Genomic DNA, 20047 nt, shown 5'->3' on the forward strand with positions numbered 1-20047 from the left:
CAGGACAAAAACCGGCGATATATTTTTTACTTTACGTTTATGTAAATGATACTCAACGAAACTTATTACCAGATGAAGAAAACGTGAATTGCTGAAAGCTCCAACAACACAGTTTTTCCAACATTATATACTGAATAAAATTATCCTTTTTCAGGGCAGGCCAGCTCGACGAATTGGAAGGCCTGTTTGACTCTCGGCGAGCTGGATGCGTGCTAAAATACTAGAAAAAGGCGGTAGTTTAATACAAAAATGAACTTGCAGTGTTTAGATGTTACCTTTCCTGGCCTTTTGTCGTGAAACGTCGCTTGCTTTGCGAATATCTTGATTATAACCCACAGGAGTTTTGGTTTTGTTTCCTGTCTCCATCGCTGGTGTTGCTATGAACTACAACGGATGCTGGGAACGTTCCTGGAAATGACGTCATGACGGAGGGGATGCACTTGCACTACGTCATACGTGGCATGACGTCATTATTACGCAAAGAGTTTGACCTGCCGAGTGAACCAGCTTGTTCAAAACACAGTATCAAAGTCACAGACTGGGCAAAAAGCTATTCCTAGTTGATTTCAACTATTATTTCTCAATTGGCTCTGTTAATCTGTTAATTGGTGAAAAGCAAAGGTGAAAATCAGCAAGATTCAGCGAGATTTGGGAAGTATTGGGTGTATGAAATGCCGCACATTTTAGATATATTTCGTCCGGTACCGGTGCAACATCTTTGGGTGTCATCGGTGACACGGTTATCTGTGTTTGTCATCCCCATTGAAATGTCTTGCGATCTCTATAGCTGTATGTTGTACGGAAACACTGGCATATGGGGAACAAACAAAGGTGTTGCACCGACACACCGCTCGATCAAGCTATCCCCGTTATACCCGAATTTCATGTGAACGGACTACATGTATATAAATGGTAGTCCAAAGCGTTAAAACCGTTGACTACGCACGTCAACTTGGCGACGTTTTAACTGATAATGAGTAAAGACTATAAAAATCCGGAACATATTAAATCGAAATAAACCTTCTCTAACAACTCAAGGAATAAATTATTTCTTTACACAAATTATTATTTTCCGTCTGATTCTGCAAGATCGCACAGTAATGGACGTATGGACTGATTCATGTCAAATGTTGTACATTTTGAGTTCGAGAGAACTTTCATATCCGGCCACGTTCCGTTGTAAAAGTAGAAATGTCCTGCGGGAAAAAGTGTCCGGTCCTGTTGAATTACAACGGAGTATGGTATTTGGTCTACAAAGAGGCCATGTAATGACTGTCAGAGATTTAGAGCACATACACTTCTCAAAAGCCTTAAAGGGTATCTAAAGGGTTGACCATCATACATGTAGGTACCGCAGTTTTGGCTACAACTTGATATCCTAAAGCAATTAGAACTTCTTCAAAATGAGGTGAATGCCAACTTGAAGGGTGGGAGTCTGTTCTCTTAAACACAATTTTGTACCCGGCTTGGAGATCTTTCAGGCAAATGCATAACCCGTTGACCATGCTGCTCTGTCAGAAAAACACTCAACGAAACGCGAACATTTCCATCCCATTATCCAAGCTGTTACTAAGAATACGAAACATGTCGTTTTACAGGTATCTCCCTGTTCTTCCTCTCACGCTATTGACCAAGTCGAGCGAAGCAGTCCTCGCGACGATCACCAACATTCCCTTGCGCTATTGACCAAGTCAAAGCAAGATGTCAACGCGGCGATCGCCCAAATACAACTCACTCCAGATCCGCCGTGCCCTGGTGCGGCTGCAGCCAGATCATCCAGCTAAGAGCATACCTCGGGGCGCACATGGCATCGTAATACGTTCCCTGGCTAGTGCAGAAAGGTCTGTATGAAGGACACTTACATTCGAAATAATTCTTGTAGGCGGACTTGCACATTTGGTCCCAGGAGCAGAAAGACTAAAAGAAAGATACGGACAATGATTATAGTTTGGACAATAGCGCAATGCTTGTAGGCCTACCGCTGCCTCACGCGCACTGCGTGTTCGGCATTCTATTACAAATCAAATAAATAAAAACACCGCAATAACTTAGTCCAGGAGAATGAGCTACACCCATTATTCGACTTTTTCATTTCGTGCACAGGAGAGTACTGGCTGGCACTAACTTCTGGATGCCTTCTTCTGCGCTCTCTTTCGAGCTATGAGTTTATGATGAGTCCCATCATTCATCTTGAACCTCGATGTGCATGTACTGATATTGTTCAGCTTCCAGACATCGCGCAGAGGCCAGATGCAACACTGCTGGAAGTTCAGAATGCTATCTTTTATTTTCGAATAGTTTACGAATGATCTCAAAAACAAGCAAACAAATAGTTATGTTTGTTTTTGATTGCTCGGAAATGATATCAGATTTGGGACGAATCACAAGATGATTATAGTATGGGCCTTATCTAAATAGGAGACATTCCATTTGCATCGAATCTGTATGGACACGGAGCAGTTGTTTACGTTACTGTTTATTCAGAAAAACTGACTGCATTCAGTTTGGAGGACCATAATCTGTGTAACGAGCATTCATGATATAAACTTTTTATGAGACAATATATTCCGTTCAGATTCTCTAAACAGTGGCGTTTAACGCAAATGCAACGTCAGGAATGCCCCATCACATTGATATTCCGCCATTAAATTGAAAAATTGGTCATTTTGCAGCTCACTCCTCAATGCAATTAACATGTATTTCCAATTTGAGCGGGGTATCGCGTTAACTGCGTGGCGTGGACAGCGCATAAGTAGGTGCTATCTGGTTGATGAATTAAACATAGAACTTAGCACCAGCAGTTACTAGATGGAACTCGTTTGACTCATCAGCGTGTGAGAGTGGTTCTGTGGCCAGTTTCAAGTCAAGGCTGGCCGGGACTCTGATCTTTAAAGAGTAGTTTTTGTGGAAGTTTTCTGTGTGCAGGATACTTGGAATGGGTGCTAAACAATACACCTTTTTAACAAAATACTCGTTTGCGAGGCGCTTCACTTACCGGGAATCCATACATATATTTGTCTATTTTGTCATCTATCTTGTGGTAGGAGGTTTCAGCCAAGATGGCGCCCATCGTTACCATGGCAACCAACAATCCTACAAATTTCCATATCATTGCGATTTGTTCTCTTCCCTTTGTCTACAAAATAAGACAGGATAAAATATACTGATTAGAAAAAAAGGCAAAACCATAATTTACCGCGGGCAACGGCTGTCATTGATGAAAGCGTACTTTGTGGCTGACAACCAGATTTAGCAGCAATATGCTATTTGACGTCTGAAGCTTTGATTTTTTTTTTAATTTGCTGAATTAATGACAGTTCAAAGGATCTTTCTGTCATTAGATGAAAAAATCAGATGCCTTAGTTTGCATTTGTTTGAAAAAAATGATTTTGAATACTGCAACTCCGATCCAGTCGCACCATATATTTTTCCTTGACAATATTTTCATTCCAAAGAAATACGTTTTTTTAAAGTTCTGGAAAACATTAGTTTCAAGGTTTTTCGGCCAACATAGATATACCAATTCCCCGCCAACAAAAAAAACGTTTTCGCTAAAAAGAAAGGAAATCCTAAAGGTTTTACAAATGCCGATGAAAACCTCATTGGCGCATCTAATGTTGCAATCATATGTAAAACACAGAACACGCTCTTTGTTTTTGGTGTCTATACCTGGGCAAGAAAGACCCCACTCAAGTTGACAATATGTACGGATACTAGTAACTCACACAACGTAGTGAGTGTAATGGTTACGTATGTGTATAAAGTGTAAACAAAATTCATATATCCATCATGTCCATCGAATCTGAAAAGATTTGTGCAGACCCATGACAATTCTGGTTCCGGTACAGTTTGTCGCATTCCATACGGGCCGCGCTTGCCGATCCTGCTTTCACGACGCACCGCAACCACAGTTACCATGATTCCCATTGTTTCCTTCCTCGTGACGCAATTATTTCATAACGTCATGAGCCATTGACCATTCACGCAAGTAGATTTATTCACACCGGCGCCACTGTCCTGAAGTGCGGATGTGGGACATCATGTATCTAAAAATCGTCTGCTAGAACATACAGGACAACAACGTCGGCGGAGACAGTTGTGACATTTCATTGCAGACGAAGTAAACGTCCTTTTCTTCTCGATTTACGTACTTTACTTCAAAAAGTCAGTTTTAACAATACTGCACAAATATAGAGTGGTCTTAAAGTTCCATTTGGATAGAGATTTGACGGACTGATTTGGAAATTCATTCCAACCATGCAACTGTTTCAGAAATGAGAAAAAGCTCCAGGGTGTCATGACATGCATGATGTGTCTTGCCTCTGCATTTTCGTACTCGGGGGTTTTCAACTTTCATATCATTGAAGAAATAATTCATTCCAATCTACAAGTATATCAATCACATCATTTATTTAAAAATCGTCTGCTAGGACATACAGGACAACGTCGGTGGAGACAGTTGTGACATTTCAATTTTCATTGCATAGAGATTTGACGGACTGATTTGGAAATTCATTCCAACCATGCAACTGTTTCAGAAATGAGAAAAAGCTCCTGGGTGTCATGACATGCATTCAATTATTATTTCACCACAAAGAGCTGCTTCTTCAGCAGATATGAGACAGCTACCGGGCCGGGGACTATTTCTTTATAGGGCCTTATTGTCCAGCGTCTCCAAGGAATTCTATTTTTAGAGTCCAATGGGGGGGGGGTTGGGGGGGGGGCCTTCCCCCAAATGTACTGACTAAAACCTGTCACTTTCAGAGAACGGGGAGGGGGTTGGGGGGACTCATCCCCCAATGTACTGGCTATATATGTCAGAAGGACGGGGGTTTGGGGGGCTCCCCCATGTCAAACAGTTGTGTGAGTTCACTAGAGATTGCTCTTTACATATTACATGGAGCTTGGAGCAAGAACACATTTTACACTCTATAATGCACGGCTTCCCAAGATACTGATGGATCGGAGTGGCTACCGAAGAATGTTCATGGATGCTTTACCACGAAAGGGAGGTTGCCAGACTTGCTGGATTGATGTTGCATCCCTCGATGCAGGGGGTGTACTCGTCGCAAGAGAGAGATGTGCTGACGTAACAGCTCATCGACGGGCGTAGCCTTGAGGGATGTGGTGTGTCAAAACCTGTCTTCGGCCCGTTTCGGTCCCCGCTGAATCGGTCAAAAACAACAACGTTCTCGCGAAAAAACTGCCATGAAAGTCGAAAATATCTTCAGTTTCGTGATTTAAGTCGAAATAAATCGAATACAGGGAACGAGTTTACAATCCCCGATCACACCCCAAAAAACGGTCATCGGTTGACTAACGAAGCACCACTGTTCAATGGATTTATAGTTGAATGCGATCAAACTACGTCATTTCCAATCGGGGATTGTAAATTTTAACCTGAATTTCTAGTACCCGGTTCATCTATTGGGCTGTGAATGCCTGAGAGGTTTCTCCTTCTTCGGGGTCGGTAGGCCTATATATATTTTGAATGCCTAAACTAAAACCAGGTAAATTGTAGTAATCACCAAGGTTCATCTTGGTGTTTTCTCTATTCTGGAATGTCATGAGCATACGAAAGATGGTGGTCACCTCTCTTCTGTCCGTGTCTCGGAGGATTTTGCTGCCAGTGATTGATGTGAATGAATTAATCAGCCTGCAATTTGGACCAACACCGGTCCGTGTCTCGGGGATGCTGCTGCCAGTAATTGATAGGAACATATCTGACTGAAGCTCACATTTTGACCCCCTGAAGCACTAACATGGAGCAATTTTGATATGTTTGAATCCACTCTCCCTTCAATTAATTAGTAAATTTAACTATTTCATAGCGATTTCTTACTATGCTGAGAGTTTCTGTACTGACTGTGAAATTCGTTGGGTAAACTATAGAATTATTTGTAACTTTTTTCCACTTGGTTTTAGCTAGAACAACTAACTATGGTTGATTCACAACTATTTTTACAAGTTTCACAGTTGGTACAATAGGAACTACCAGATTTGTGAACCCACCAGTTCAGATTGTTTGATTTGTCCATTAATCCACGTCTGATTTCTGGAACAACGGCAGAGGGTGTAAATTAAAATGTCTGTTGCTAATCAGAGCAGAGCGCACCCACTCAATTAACAATCGGAAAACAACCGGATCAGGAGTCGGTGTTGGTCCAAATCACTGGCTAATTGAATTGGAGTGTCTCTAATATTAAGTGCGATCACGTGCATGTCAATCATTTGAATTCTAAAGAGAGATGTAGATAGAATCAATCACTTGAAAAACCGAAGGATCCAGAAGTGATCGAACTTTGGGTTGAAAGGATACCATAAAGGAACATACATAAAGGTAGAGCTAAAGATTATGAAATTTTCTAACCACTATGAAACTTCGCCTTTTTAGTCTTAGTACCTTCATTGATTTATCATCCAATGATGTTTATTTTGTTTCAATAGATCGTTGACAGATACCGCGCGATAGAGCCTTCTTGGAGGAGACATCGCCAGTCTGAACTCGGGATATCAATAACCTACAGTTTATCAGTCTGTCCTGATTGTGTTCTGATCGGAGTAAGGAAAAGCTATGTGATAGCATTGAATAACATTGCTATTTTCGAATCCTACGAGGAGGTTTATGATGATATTTTGCCGTTTCCGTATGATACCCCAGAGGATACCACTCAAAGATAGTTACGATGCGGCGTAGTATTTGGCAAACAAGGGTAGCAAGACAGAGCGAACACTGAGTCATCTTTTTGTTCACTCTTGACAACAATGGGCTATACTGATGACCTCCGATTTCATGGCCGCATCATTAGCTGTTGCGGCGCTACCGACGACCTACTTCCATCTAACATTCTCTTACCCAGAAAGGTTGAAATAAGTTGTTTTAACTATCGAAATAGAACTTTATCATTATTCATCACTACCTTTTTTAGCGAGAACAACTTATCAATTGATAGTTTCACTATTTCTTTTGGCAAATTTACAGAAACAGCAACGGCGAAATCAGTTGTTTTTACTAATAAATTATAGGAGTGCATGCTCCAAGGTTAAGTCCTTAATCTCGAAGGCGCAGTGTGTTGATCAGCAATTTGTCCCAGACATCGGTGGATGCGGGTCACGTTGACGATGTGCTCATTATGTCTTATCATTCCTGGACCCAGTTTAGGGATGGAGATGAATATTTCACGAGCAGCAACCGAGTGTTGAGCTTGATCTCCAGGGTGGAAGACGCCACTCGTTTTATTGATGGATTCTCCAAGGCAGACATCGGATACAAGCTCATCTCTGCCAGTATTGTCGTCCATTGCACGTGTATTGAATATTTATCTTATATATTAATGTATGCAGCAAGAATAGTCGAACAAAATCAAAATGCAATAAACGTCACGATTTCCTAAATATTTTCGAGTGTGCTCTTTCTGTTTGATATTATTAAGGCGAATATCTATCAGCCAATTAAAACTGTTCATGGGGCAAAACTCGCCTCGCTTCAAATCATCGTCTGCTTTACGAACCAAATCACCTTGCCATTTTTCAGACTATACAGAATAGTGCGTATAAAAACACCAAAGAGCACTCCGTTATGGGAAGAAGTGTTTTGGGTAAAGACTTGGAATACAATGTTGACGACATTTTCCAAATTTTTGAAACAAAAAAGACACAAGTCCGGCAGTTACGTGGGTGAGCGATTTTAGCACATTCATGATCAGATTAAATTGCGGCCCTTTCAAGCACTGACATTATACATGGTAAAGGACCACCACACCACACTTCTATCACTGCGCCAGAGTTGATGATCACCAGTAAACTGGTCAACTGTTATAATCATTACCAATAGAATAACAGATACAGACATAATATATGGGCCATTCTCGTAGTTAATACGCGTGACTCATTCAAAAAACATAAAGTCTCTCACATTGTGAGGACGTTTCGTTGGGGCTTTTCCTGTGGGCCTGATGCGTCGATAGAATTGCAGTTCAAACAGGCCAGTGTGACAGCGGATATAGTCCCCCTGGAGTCATAGTCCGGTAGCATTGTATTTGATCAATTAAGCAGCATGATCTATTGTACCGCTAACCCTAACCAAAACATTTATCAATGCGGGCTATCGTTACACGGACTACCAGCCCTAGGACTGCTATCCCTTGCACACCGGCGTGCCTAATAGGCAAAATAGCGTAATGTACATTGCATAATGTGCATGATTTGGGATAGAATGCAGGCTTGTGACTATATCAATTTTATTTTCGATTAATTTTGGTACGTGAAAATGCCCATTACCAAATATCTATCATAATAATGATTCAAAAAATAAGTTACACAGTAAAGAAAGTCTTACTCTCACCAGGGATGACGATGGCCTATTTAATCAACCTTCTTCAGTGGTAGCATGATTGATGTCATTAGAATAAACCCCCCTACTTCTTTCCATTGCAAAATCTTTTTATCTAGAAAAAAAAATTCATAAAAGATCAATTCGATTTTAAAACTAGCGTCACTTTTGATTGACACCCTGTATCTTTGCACGCTATCAGTAGACAATAGCCAATACCACAAGGGTGATGTCCCGGTTGTTATCTGAAATATTCATGACAATGTGCTCGGATGGAAATAAACATGGACGGCAAATTGGTTCGGAGTTTGAGTTCAATTTATCAGAAAGTCACCCAGGGTTGGACTCACAGACGAGTTGGTGAACTGTGGTTGAAATTTACGTCGGATCGTAAAGCTTTCTTTCAAGAGACGACACCCTATTTGCGTATTGCTTAATCATACCTCTTTTGAGGGAATTACCGGGGAAGTATCTATTTTAGGTGTGGGTATTATATTTCGACTTTTACTGAAAAAAACCTCCTTGAGGTATAGTTTAGTGGAAAAATTAATTCAATGAGGGGCGCTGTATCATCACATGACCAGTTTTGTTGGCACCGTTTGATGATACTTCCCGCCAAACGCCCGCGCAAAAAGCAAGTATTTTGACGGACATCACCTCACCGTCATTCCATGACTGACAACATGATCATATGACATCGACTTCACTCGTTTTTTTCTGTATAGCGGATACCAGCTAGCTGGCATAGTAAGAAATCGCCAAATCTGGCCTTTTTATTGGTATCGCTCGGCTTACTACAAGCATATCAAGCATGATCATCGACTCAAAACCTGCCCCTATGTAAAGAAAACTTCCTAGGAATTTGCATACCGTACGCCATGACCCAATATAATCGTCAACACGCCGTGCGATAATGAGAAAGATTTCTAAAGCCGAGATGCCGTTATTTCAAAAAACAATTCATCTATTTGCTAATTTTATCAAGAAAATGTATTTGGAACATCATATATAACAGACAGTGTGAAAACATTTTGGATTCTTTATTTTCGGTCAATCTGGTTTTAGAGAGCGGTAAAGAATCTGCGGGAAATAGCTATACGTCACGTGATGAGACATTTCAATCAATCGATTTCTCTGGCAAATACTGTGCTCATCAGCAAGCAACATGTCAGCGTCCTATGAACATCCGAGCAGCTGTACCGAACACTTCCGAACATAAATAGCACTCGCGAAGGTTGCCGAATGTTTTTGGTTTCATGATTAAGCAATTTTGCCAAGCCACAAGATGTCCGGGATGATGGGTTTTGATCAAATTAATCGACAATAGTTCACACAAGGTCGGCCCATCAAGTCGAATGGCCATGAAAATCAATATCTATCACGAATGGTATTAGGTGACACAAACACGTTTTACCACTTTTGAATTTCAATACAGCTCCCAAAAGAAAACCAGATTTTAGCCACAGGCCAGGTTGTTGAAATGAGTACTTTTCCTTCCCAATTTCTCATCCAATCTCTCATTACCTGTAATTGAAGAGTTCAGATGCAAAGCTACCAAATGGACTTCAGGTCTTATAAAGGAAAGATTCATTTAGAAGTGGCCGGAGAGAGTTTGTTCGATGGCAAACGACACACAATTAAACCTGCTCGGTAACCAATAACGGTAATAATATCGAACAATCTGAAAGCAAAAAGTATTGACTTCAGCTACATGTGGCCTAAATCTAGTGATCTTGTGATGAATATCTAAAATACTTTTGGATTCAAACTCATAAGTATATAATTGTCTTTATGTCACCGGGTAGTACTTGGTTGAAATTGATCGTTTGGTTTTGAATTTCCCGATGCAGTTCAGCTCCAAGAGAAAACTGAATCGAATGTTTCACTGCCCCAAGACAGATATCATTTGTTTGACAAAAACCTTTAAAATAACCGTTATTGAAAGCTAGTGGCTAATACACAACAGTCAAACTTTCGAAAAAACGATTAGCGCGAAATTAGCATGATATGAAATATTCGTTTACTCCTAAAATAAGAACCATTCGCCCCCCCCCCCCCCCCATCCAGACACGCGCACTTCAAGCAGAAACCATAACAAAGAAAAGTAGCCTAGTTGAGAATTACGTATCTTTACAAAAACAACAATATTATTTATTACAATATCTCAACAGAAGAGTAAAAAATGCATGAATTCTTCCATTTGGAAGCAGCAGTTTATCTGGCGAACACGCCAAACAACTTGCAAAACATTTCCAATTGCATACAATTATTGTTGTATGCAATAAATCCCAATGAACATCAAATGAAAATGACAATGTAAGTGCACTAACCTTAATAATATCAGATCCAATTATTCCGAAGCCCTCAATTGAAAAATTCCAATCGAAAAGAAAAGACGCACAGTGTCACTCGCCAGGCAGCACGAATAATTCTCTCTGCCCTCATCGGTTGCCATTACAACAAGCGATCACAGGCGCGTGAAGATACCAGAAGGAACAATCAGTTATCGATCATCTCAGCTCAACCTGTAAGAGAAAACACACTTAACCTCCTCGAAAAGGGCTTCGGAACATCGAGAAAACATACTTAAACCCCCTCGAAAAGAGCTTCGGAACATCGAAAAATACACTTAAAACCTCCTCCAAAAATGGCTTCGGAACATCGATAATGTGGCGGACGAACATGGGCAATGAAGAGAGATGACATGCTTCATCAATTGGCCTGGTGTGACCACAGGGGAAACAGGGAAAGGGAAATAATGGCCAGTTTCCCTAAAATTGTAAGGTATGCATCTGTAACGTACCTTTAGTTTAACAGTTCACAATAATCATCGTAAAAGAGTTTATCATGTTTGACGATTTTAGCATCGTTTTTATTATTTTTGTTTTTGCAAATTTTCACGTAATTTAGTTGAGAGCCCTAAAATACATTTTGTGGTTATACGAACAAGCGTGAGGATATGAAGAAGAAATTTAATACTTGTTTTCAAAATTTCGAAAATTAGTCGTTCACGACAAAAAAACCTAACTGCCATACGTTTTAGAGAAGTATTTCTCCATGGCGGTTTGTTTATCATTGGCAACACGTGACCAACTGACTCTGTTTTGAAATGAGGGGTTCAGGCGCAAAACCCCGTAAACGCCATTCCTATGAAAAATGAGGTAGCTGTACCAATGTACAGCTTTTGGCATGTAGATGACGTTAGTCAAATCATATTGTTGCAAAATCCCGTAAGTCCCACCGTAAATGCCTACCTTAAACCCAGTTTGTTTACAAAACCCAGTAAACGCCACCACCATATTGGTGCAGAAACACGTAAGTCCCTGAAAGCCAATCACTGATGAACTGCAGGTCACATGACGCACAAAATGGCGGCGCCTTCGTTCGCAAGGCTTTCGCTGTAGAATAGCGTTTTTTTGTCAATTTCTGCTGAATTTACGCAAAATTAAGATGAATAAATTGGATTTTAAAAGTTTGGCTTTATGGGAAGGCATTGAATTGAATTGTGCAGAAATTTTCTGAGGTACCCAGTACTGATTTCATTCACTTATCACAGCAGGATGGCTTGGCCTCCCAAGTGAGGGACAGTCGGTTCGGTAGTTTCTGGTCTATAGACCCCTGGCAAACAACACCAACATTCAAAACTATTCACAGACATGAATTTGCTCTTTTATTAATCCAATTTGAGTACATTGCTTACATTTTCATGCATATTTTTCCAGTGATGGACTTGCCAGGTTTTGCAAACACAGATTTTTTGGACTTACTGAATTATGCAAAAATAACGCATTTGGACTTACAGAGTTTTGCAGCCAATATCAATCAAAATTGCTTAATAACTAGTTTTCATAATAAAGGTTAATTTTTGAAATTCTGGCCTTTTGTTTACCACCCAATAACTATTTGATTACAATGAGAGTTAAACCAGTAACCAATGAACCTACTCCCAAACAAAAAGTCTTGTTTTAAAACAATAGGGGTATTGTGGACTTACTGGGTTTTGCGCCTGAACCCCTCAAATATATATGCATCACCAAATGTTATGTCAAAGGGATCAGATTGAATACATATTGATAGCGGTCTGAATACGCAATCGAACCAGTGACATTATCTGACTTTACTTGAGTGGACTATGACATATCTTATAAGGACAGTCATAAGTTATCGAGAAGACACAGTTAACCTTCGATCTGCTTTTGTTTTCTTGCTTTCGAATGATAAGTATCGGTTATCAGCTGAGGGTATAGACGGTTATTGATAGATTGTCTGAAGCATGAAAGGTCGAACTCAAATAGGTCCGATTTTGAAAACCAATATCATGAGTGTTGACCTACTCTATTCGTCGATAGTTGCCCGGGTCATTTGAAGATTGTCGTTTGTTTTTTTCGAGTCGGCATTGTAAGCTTTTTTCCACTATTCTGATGTGTGATAGTGAGGTCATATCGTTACGCCTAACAACACTTCCGCATGTGCCTGAAATCGCGTGATACAAAAAAAACTCCTCAACTGTTCTACTGTGTTAAAATGAATATCGGGCAAAGGCTTCAGAGCTGTTGAACTTAAACGTGTTAATGGCTGTCCTCCCTCAATGTCCCAGTGGAAATCGTTGAATGTCGGTGAGAGTGATAAAGTCTCCCTTCGCCCTTTACAAAAAGTCCGTCCAAACTTTTAACTATTGTGACCCGAGTAGGCTTTTTAAAGTAATTGTGCAATAATTTAAGGTAACTACTGATTCTCGGCCCAGTATATACTTATATCGTTTTTTTCAGAGAATAAAATAAACGCCTGTCTAAAGTTCTATTTTCTGGGAAGTGGAAGGAGAAAACATATCCAAAATCTGTACAAATCTCGATAACGTATTGTTATTTGTTGTTAATTTCAGCACACTGACTATCTGTCCATTCCTAAATAGTGTGATTTCTGTTGGACGGACAGTAAACCACAATTAGAGGTCAGTAACCTAACACTTTCGTTATTTTAGGATTAAACCGGGAACAAGTAAGCGCAATATAATATAACCTTAACCTTAAGAAGATCAGTCCACGTTTGTTTGATTGTTTTGTGGCAGGTTTGGCTGGTATCATGATCATACACAAGATTGACGTCATTAATGTAACATGATCGATATCTCTGAGTGTTTAGGCTTTACATATGAGTCACACGTAAATACTTTCACTTTTAGGAATACCACTCATTGTCTCTTTGTTTATTTTTCTGATGAATGTAGTAAATACAAGCTCCTTAGAATGACGTCCATTCACTTTGTAAATTGTAAAATCGTTTCCACATGCTAGTGCAACCATAGAGAGGATCAACGCATGGAGGGCTAACTCGAGTCAAATCGGAGTCAACAAATTTTAATGCTTTCCTTTTTTGTGCAACACATGGCAACTACTTATCTAACTGGAGGAACTGGGCAGTTGAGAGCTTGGTAAAATTGCCCATTAGAATACAAATGGCCCTTTAATCTGTTTACCACTTCACTATATGTACATAGAAAAGTTGCATATTGCATGGTCTTAAATGTTATGTCCGCATTGTTTGAGGCGCTGGAGAAAAAACTACTGGACGGAATTATTTGATTTCTTTCACTCGATCAAGGCCCAACATAATCTTTTCACTTTAGTAACCATGGTAACGAATTGTTGGTATTCTGCGTACATTGACGTATGCATTGAATTCGGATATTTTTCGCTCTGAACGGTTTTATTTGAAGAATTTGGATGAATTGTTCAGGTGATTATTTTTTGTGCCTATCTACTCATGTACCACGAATGATGATCTGTTGACACAATCCTACTCCTCGATATTTGTCCGGGTCATTTGACGATTTTCGTTTGTTCTTTTGCGTCGGCATTGCAGTATCTAAGTTTCTTCCACCATTCCCACCATTCTGATGTGTGATAGTGAGGTTATACTACATCATTACGCAGAACACCCCCTCCCCATGTGCCTGATATCGTGTGATACAAAAAAGCTCTTCAGCTGTTCTACTGTGTTAAAACGAAGATCAGGCAAAGACTTCAGAGCTGTTGAACTTAAACGTGTTAATTCTTTGATACTGATTTTGGATGGGCATTGAAAAGTCATTACAATTTGAAGCTCCAGCCCAAAGTCATTAATTCTTCAATCCTGATTTTGAGACACCAGCCCAAAGTCATTAATTCTTCAATCCAGATTTTGAGACACCATCCCAAAGTCATTAATTTTTCAATCCTGATTTTTGAGACACCAGCTCAAAGTCATTAATTCTTCAATCCTGATTTTGAGACACCAGCCCAAATTCATTAATTCTTCAATCCTGATTTTGAGACACCAGCCCAAAGTAATTTATTCTTCAATCCTGATCTTGTGACACATGTGCACAGTCAGTAATTCTTCGATAATGATTTTGCACGGACGTGGATCGGAGAAATCAAAACAATTTGAGACACCTGTCTAACGTCAGTAATTCTTCAATACTGATGTTGGATGGATGTGGACAAAATCATCAATAGTTGAGACACATGCTATTTTAATATGATTGGCAGTTCTTCCGGACTACAAGCTTAATAGATCTGATCCTGATATACGGTTCACATAACACATCTAGCGCAATAGACATTTACTGGCATCAGCTTGGAATTGTGTGTAGATATGATTGAACTGTGTTCATATTGATAATTCAACTGCATCTTTACAATGATGTTTTAAATTCCAGAGTGAATCCGTTCGGATATAAAAAAAAACAGGTTAACTTAGTCGTAGGCTATCACAACGACTTTGAATACCACATTATTTGTTTCATCTCATGCAAGAGGTCACGTCACGTCGAGTGCCGTGTGGATATTCCGCCAGTCATTTTATAGCGCCAGATACCAGTTATCTTTTAAAAACTTATAAATTTGGCACGAAAGTGCCAAAACCTATGATTGAAGGTAAAATCAAATACCTTTTATAACTTAAGCATGTTTAACAGGTAACGATGCAGACATAACATTTACGAAATACTCTAGACGGCCACGCCTAGGTATGAACAACAATGGGTTTATCCATTGTTCTTATGACTGATCATCTCATGATGTGGTGCTTAATTCGAAATGTGATAATGTCATTTACGAATGATGGACTTTAAGTTCCTTTACTCGTACTTCATGTTCGAGTGATTTATGTTACTGGCCTGGTTGAAATATTATAACTTTCAAACATTTTGACCACTGCATCGTACAATTAGGTCAATCGATATAAATGCTTTCCAAATGATAAATATAGACATTGATCGAGAGTTTTTGTTTGCTCTGTGTAAAGTTAAGTGTTTTTCCCAAATATAGTGGATCAGTAGGTCACCCTATCGTAGATGTTTTTTTTTCTGAACCAATTTCTCTCATTCTGTTTCAGGACTTTTATAAGGATACACTGAAAATATGGAGAACAGAGCCCTACTATATTTTGTGACGCTACTGGTTATTGCACATACCGGTAGGTATTAATGTACATACTCCTTGGTACAACATGTCATTACTAAATTCCAAAAGGTTGCCCAGTTTGATTATTCGCCGCGGCTTTGCCGATCAGTTAGCGTTCCCCCGCCTCGAGCAAGTCGCAGTGTTTTGCGCATTAAGAGTGCTGATAGGGAGGACAGCTGATCTATGGAACAGCTTCCTTGCTATTGTTTGGTGTTTAGGGACTAGGCTCACTCTTCGGTCGGGAACAATGTTTGATCTTGAAGGAAGATGAAACAAAATCCGAATCGGGATCAAGGGCTCCAGAAACCTAATGCGCATAGTATAATCATCTATGATAGATTATGAGGAAACAATGCTTTAGAACTGAAAAATCTGTGATCTTTGTGGGTAGGTTATGCTTGTGAAAATATTATGCCACGAAATATACAGAAAAATTAAAGTATCACAAAATGTCTCGTTTCATAATATAATACAACTATTTCTACTCACCACGGGTAATCAAAATATCGAGTTCCGGTGTAAAAGGAGTGGGCGTCCTAGGAATGCAGGGCCCTATACAATAGCTGTGTCTTGTCAACGAATGTGGTTAAATGTTTGGTTAGGGTTAGCTACATAAACTTCAGCAAAGGAACTCGGCGACTCTATTTACTTTAGCAAAAGGACCTGAATTAGATTCCGGGGGACTTGCATTTCTTTTACACCGGGCATTAAGTGCCATGTCCAGGTTCCGAGTCGTCTGGTACTTGTATTCCTGAATTCCGAGTCCTTCAATAATTTCCTCGTAATAATGGCTGTTCCACGGCATACCTAAAAATATGTATTTAACAGACGCGTACATGCGGATCTAGAGATATAGGGCCTTATATATGGGCTGATTTCAAGCACCATAACTCTGCTTGGGCGGCGTGATGAAGCAAAAGATCATGAAGCAAGCATGAACATCAAACGCTTTTCACTTATTGCAGCCTATACGTCGGAACTTTTAACGTGAATATTCATACATCGTATTCCCAAGATCCCAGATCCGAATGCATAAGTCGAATTATAACTTTTCGTGTTTTTGAAGGAAGGGATTGATTCGGGGCGGTCTAACGTTTCCGTCGAAAAAACTACCCAAGTGGCCGATATTCATAAAAGTCTGCTAAGCATAGTTGGCAACTATTTTTGACCCTAGTTGGATACTTAGTGTTATTCATAAATTCCCGCTAAGCTTAGATTGGTGCTCAGTTGTCTTCTAACTTTAGAGGTGCTCTGGGGTACCTCTATTGCCAGTACCAGCACGCTTCGTCACATGCCAGTAGGCCTACCACCAAGAAGCCAGTGCCACCAAGATGAAGTCCGACATTGGATGGCAAATCCTGCAAGAGAGAAGCTTTGTTGGAAGAATCTCGCTGTTCTATAAGTATGCACGTTACGACTTAGAGCGCATGCGCCAACTCTATTAATTGATCATCCACGTGGTACAGCACATGGAATTGAGAAATAAACTGGTTACCCCTTTCTGGACCTAATATTTTGACATTTTGTAGGGAAATTATATTTCAAACTGACATTAACCCTTTTAGGGCTGATTGGCATCGGTGAGGAAATGTTAGGAAATCACTCAGAGCATTATTAACACTTTCTGGACCCAATGATTGGACTTTTTGAGGGAAATTACATTTCAAATTTAACCCCTGGCATTAACCCTTTCTGTGCCTAATATTTTGACATTTGCCGTATTAACCCTTTTTCTTGCCTCTTTTCCTTTTTAATAGGACTGATCGGCATATGAGAGCAAATCACTCGAGCAGTATTAACCCTTTCTGGACCTAAGAATTGGAGTTTGTTAACCATTGGTTTCCTGAGCATTTTCAGTCGGCATTTAATTTAATTGACATTTTAACCCGTTAGTCATTAACCCATGGGGGCTTGGGATGGGGGGGGGGGGGGGGGGGGGTCTGGGTTGAGCTGATGGGGGATAACCTTGTTCCTTTCCGGTTGATTGACTTGGATGGTAGTCAAAACCAAACTTCAATGATGCCATCAATAAATTTAAGCCTAACATCAAGGTTCGTTCTGAGATCATAAGTTTATTTATTTAAAACATTATTTAAACATATCTCCGATACTTCACAAATGCCGTTTCGGTAGCTATTACATGGCTCCTTATTAAATCCAGTGTTTGTGTAATAGGAAATTCATCACCATAAGACTGGATGAAGCCGCAAATATCACTTTTCTTTTCGGTGAAGTGCTTCTCCCAATCTGAATCTGGCGCCGCCATGTTTTACTTCCGCTCCAGTCACATGACTGTCACGTGCTAAACGTTGGCCATGTGCTTTTCTATTTATAAGCTTACCTCCTTAAAACACTCCGGATCTAGCTTCACCCGAGTTGCGCTGCCTATTCCATCGCGGGCTTCCATCAACTGTATCGGTCCAGAATTACCCACCATCAATACGCATACGGCTTTCCAACTTCCAACACCGACGCATATAAATATAATTTTGTCTTTTGAACCATAAGATACTGGAATTTAATGCCGGTTTGTATTCTACACCTGCAGACAGCAGCCAACTTAAACACCAACTAAATAATAGCTGAAGAAAGGCTGCGAATACCTCGTTCCACCAAGAGGGGAATACAATAGTCACGCCTGGGCAGCTCAACAAACCCCCGAGTTACGCCAGGCTGTGCATTAGATGCAGTGTAAATTCGACCAGTTTATACGTTCAATTTTCAAGTTCAAGTTTAGTTCAAGTTGTTAAATTACGTTTTTACCGATGAGTGTCGGAAGGTTACCGCCACTGGGACCCCTGGCAAACATGCTAAATAGCCCAAGCCAGCCTAATGTAGAAGTAGAAGTTGCATCCTTCGCCTATGGCAAGCCAAAGCGGAATTTATTCAAGACTTTAGAATTACCATTCAAGAAGTTAAATATAAGTTCAAGAAGGAAATATATGTTCAAGACTAAAATATGTTCAACCTTGAATCAAATGTTTTCAACCTTGAATAAAATATGTTCAACCTTGAATAAAATATGTTCAACCTTGAATAAAATATGTTCAACCTTGAATAAAATATGTCCAACCTTGAACAAAATATATTCAATCTTGAACAAAATATATTCAAGACTCACGTGACCATATTCAAGACGCACGTGACCACAAAATTGATGACGTAGAGCGTAGAATCTGTGGTACTTCTGATGCGTTCTGTTTCACGACATGATTGATTGCCTGTATAGCCTAAACACTCAAACATGTCAAAAGACAACGAGAATCCGATACAGTGGTGTCGGCCTTAAGAATGAAAGGTGAGAGGCATTGCGCATTTTGAACCTATAATTTGCCTGATATGTCTGTGAAACATGTATCGACTCTGACATTCACTCGGCATCCATGTCATGATGTGTAGGATTACAGTACATGTCGGGTGTAGGCGGCTAGGTACGTGTACAACCATGTGTCAAAACCTCGTGCGAACAATTCGAGCTCCGAAACGCAACACAAGTACCATGGGTTCGGGAAAGTCCGGACGCGGGTTCGGGAAAGTCCGTAAAGCATCAAAACATGAGCAACTACGTCATCAATTTTGTGGTCACGTGCGTCTTGAATATGGTCACGTGAGTCTTGAATATATTTTGTTCAAGGTTGAATATATTTTGTTCAAGGTTGAACATATTTTATTCAAGGTTGAAAACATTTGATTCAAGGTTGAACATATTTTAGTCTTGAACATATATTTCCTTCTTGAACTTATATTTAACTTCTTGAATGGTAATTCTAAAGTCTTGAATAAATTCCGCTTTGGCTTGCCATATTCGCCAACGTCACGACGTCGTGGTGTGTGATGATTTTACTGGCAATTATATACACCAGATACTCAGTCGTAAGGTCATGGAGGTAGGCAGGGGTATTATCATAGCTCCTCCCACCTTGCGATAATTTCCAGCGAGTGATACATGTAGTACATGAGACGTCAATTAACATGTTTTATCGTCAGCAATGCTCTTTTGATTATGTAAGCCAAAAGTGTGAACAGATCAAATCGCATTAACCAGGTCGGTTTCCTGTGGCGCATGCGCAGTCCTGGTCCGCACATTTACTTCCGTTTTATCGCATGGAGAAAACGTGGGCTCTGACATTTGTCTGACAGCTGCTAATAAAAGAGGAAATTGCAAATTTGTCGAACGATGTGGCTGGAAATAATCGCGGATTGGTTTGGTCAAGAGCAGAGAGGTTGGCCTTGCTGAACATTTGGCGCGATGAAGATATTGAAGGGCAGC

General features: G+C 40.0%; 2 protein-coding genes and 1 long non-coding RNA gene across 3 annotated transcripts in view; 2 read left to right on the forward strand and 1 right to left on the reverse strand.

Annotated features, from left to right (window-relative positions):
* LOC135502518 (uncharacterized) overlaps window positions 1-20047 on the forward strand; it is a 476607-nt gene that overhangs the window by 114040 nt on the left and 342520 nt on the right. The window lies entirely within an intron of this gene.
* On the reverse strand, window positions 1333-10759 carry LOC135502523 (uncharacterized). Its single transcript, XR_010449786.1, has 3 exons — window positions 10663-10759; window positions 2996-3136; window positions 1333-1917 (listed from the first exon to the last, which is right to left on the reverse strand). It is a non-coding gene; the product is annotated as an uncharacterized LOC135502523 (long non-coding RNA).
* The window catches only part of LOC135502450 (hemicentin-2-like), a 209847-nt gene continuing 205506 nt past the window's right edge, over window positions 15707-20047 (forward strand). Inside the window, exon 1 of the mRNA XM_064795286.1 lies at window positions 15707-15790. The gene's annotated coding sequence lies outside the window, so the exon portion shown is untranslated. The remainder of the gene's footprint in view (window positions 15791-20047) is intronic.

The sequence above is a fragment of the Lineus longissimus genome, chromosome 18 (genome assembly GCF_910592395.1).
Source record: "Lineus longissimus chromosome 18, tnLinLong1.2, whole genome shotgun sequence".
Classification (NCBI taxonomy): domain Eukaryota; kingdom Metazoa; phylum Nemertea; class Pilidiophora; order Heteronemertea; family Lineidae; genus Lineus; species Lineus longissimus.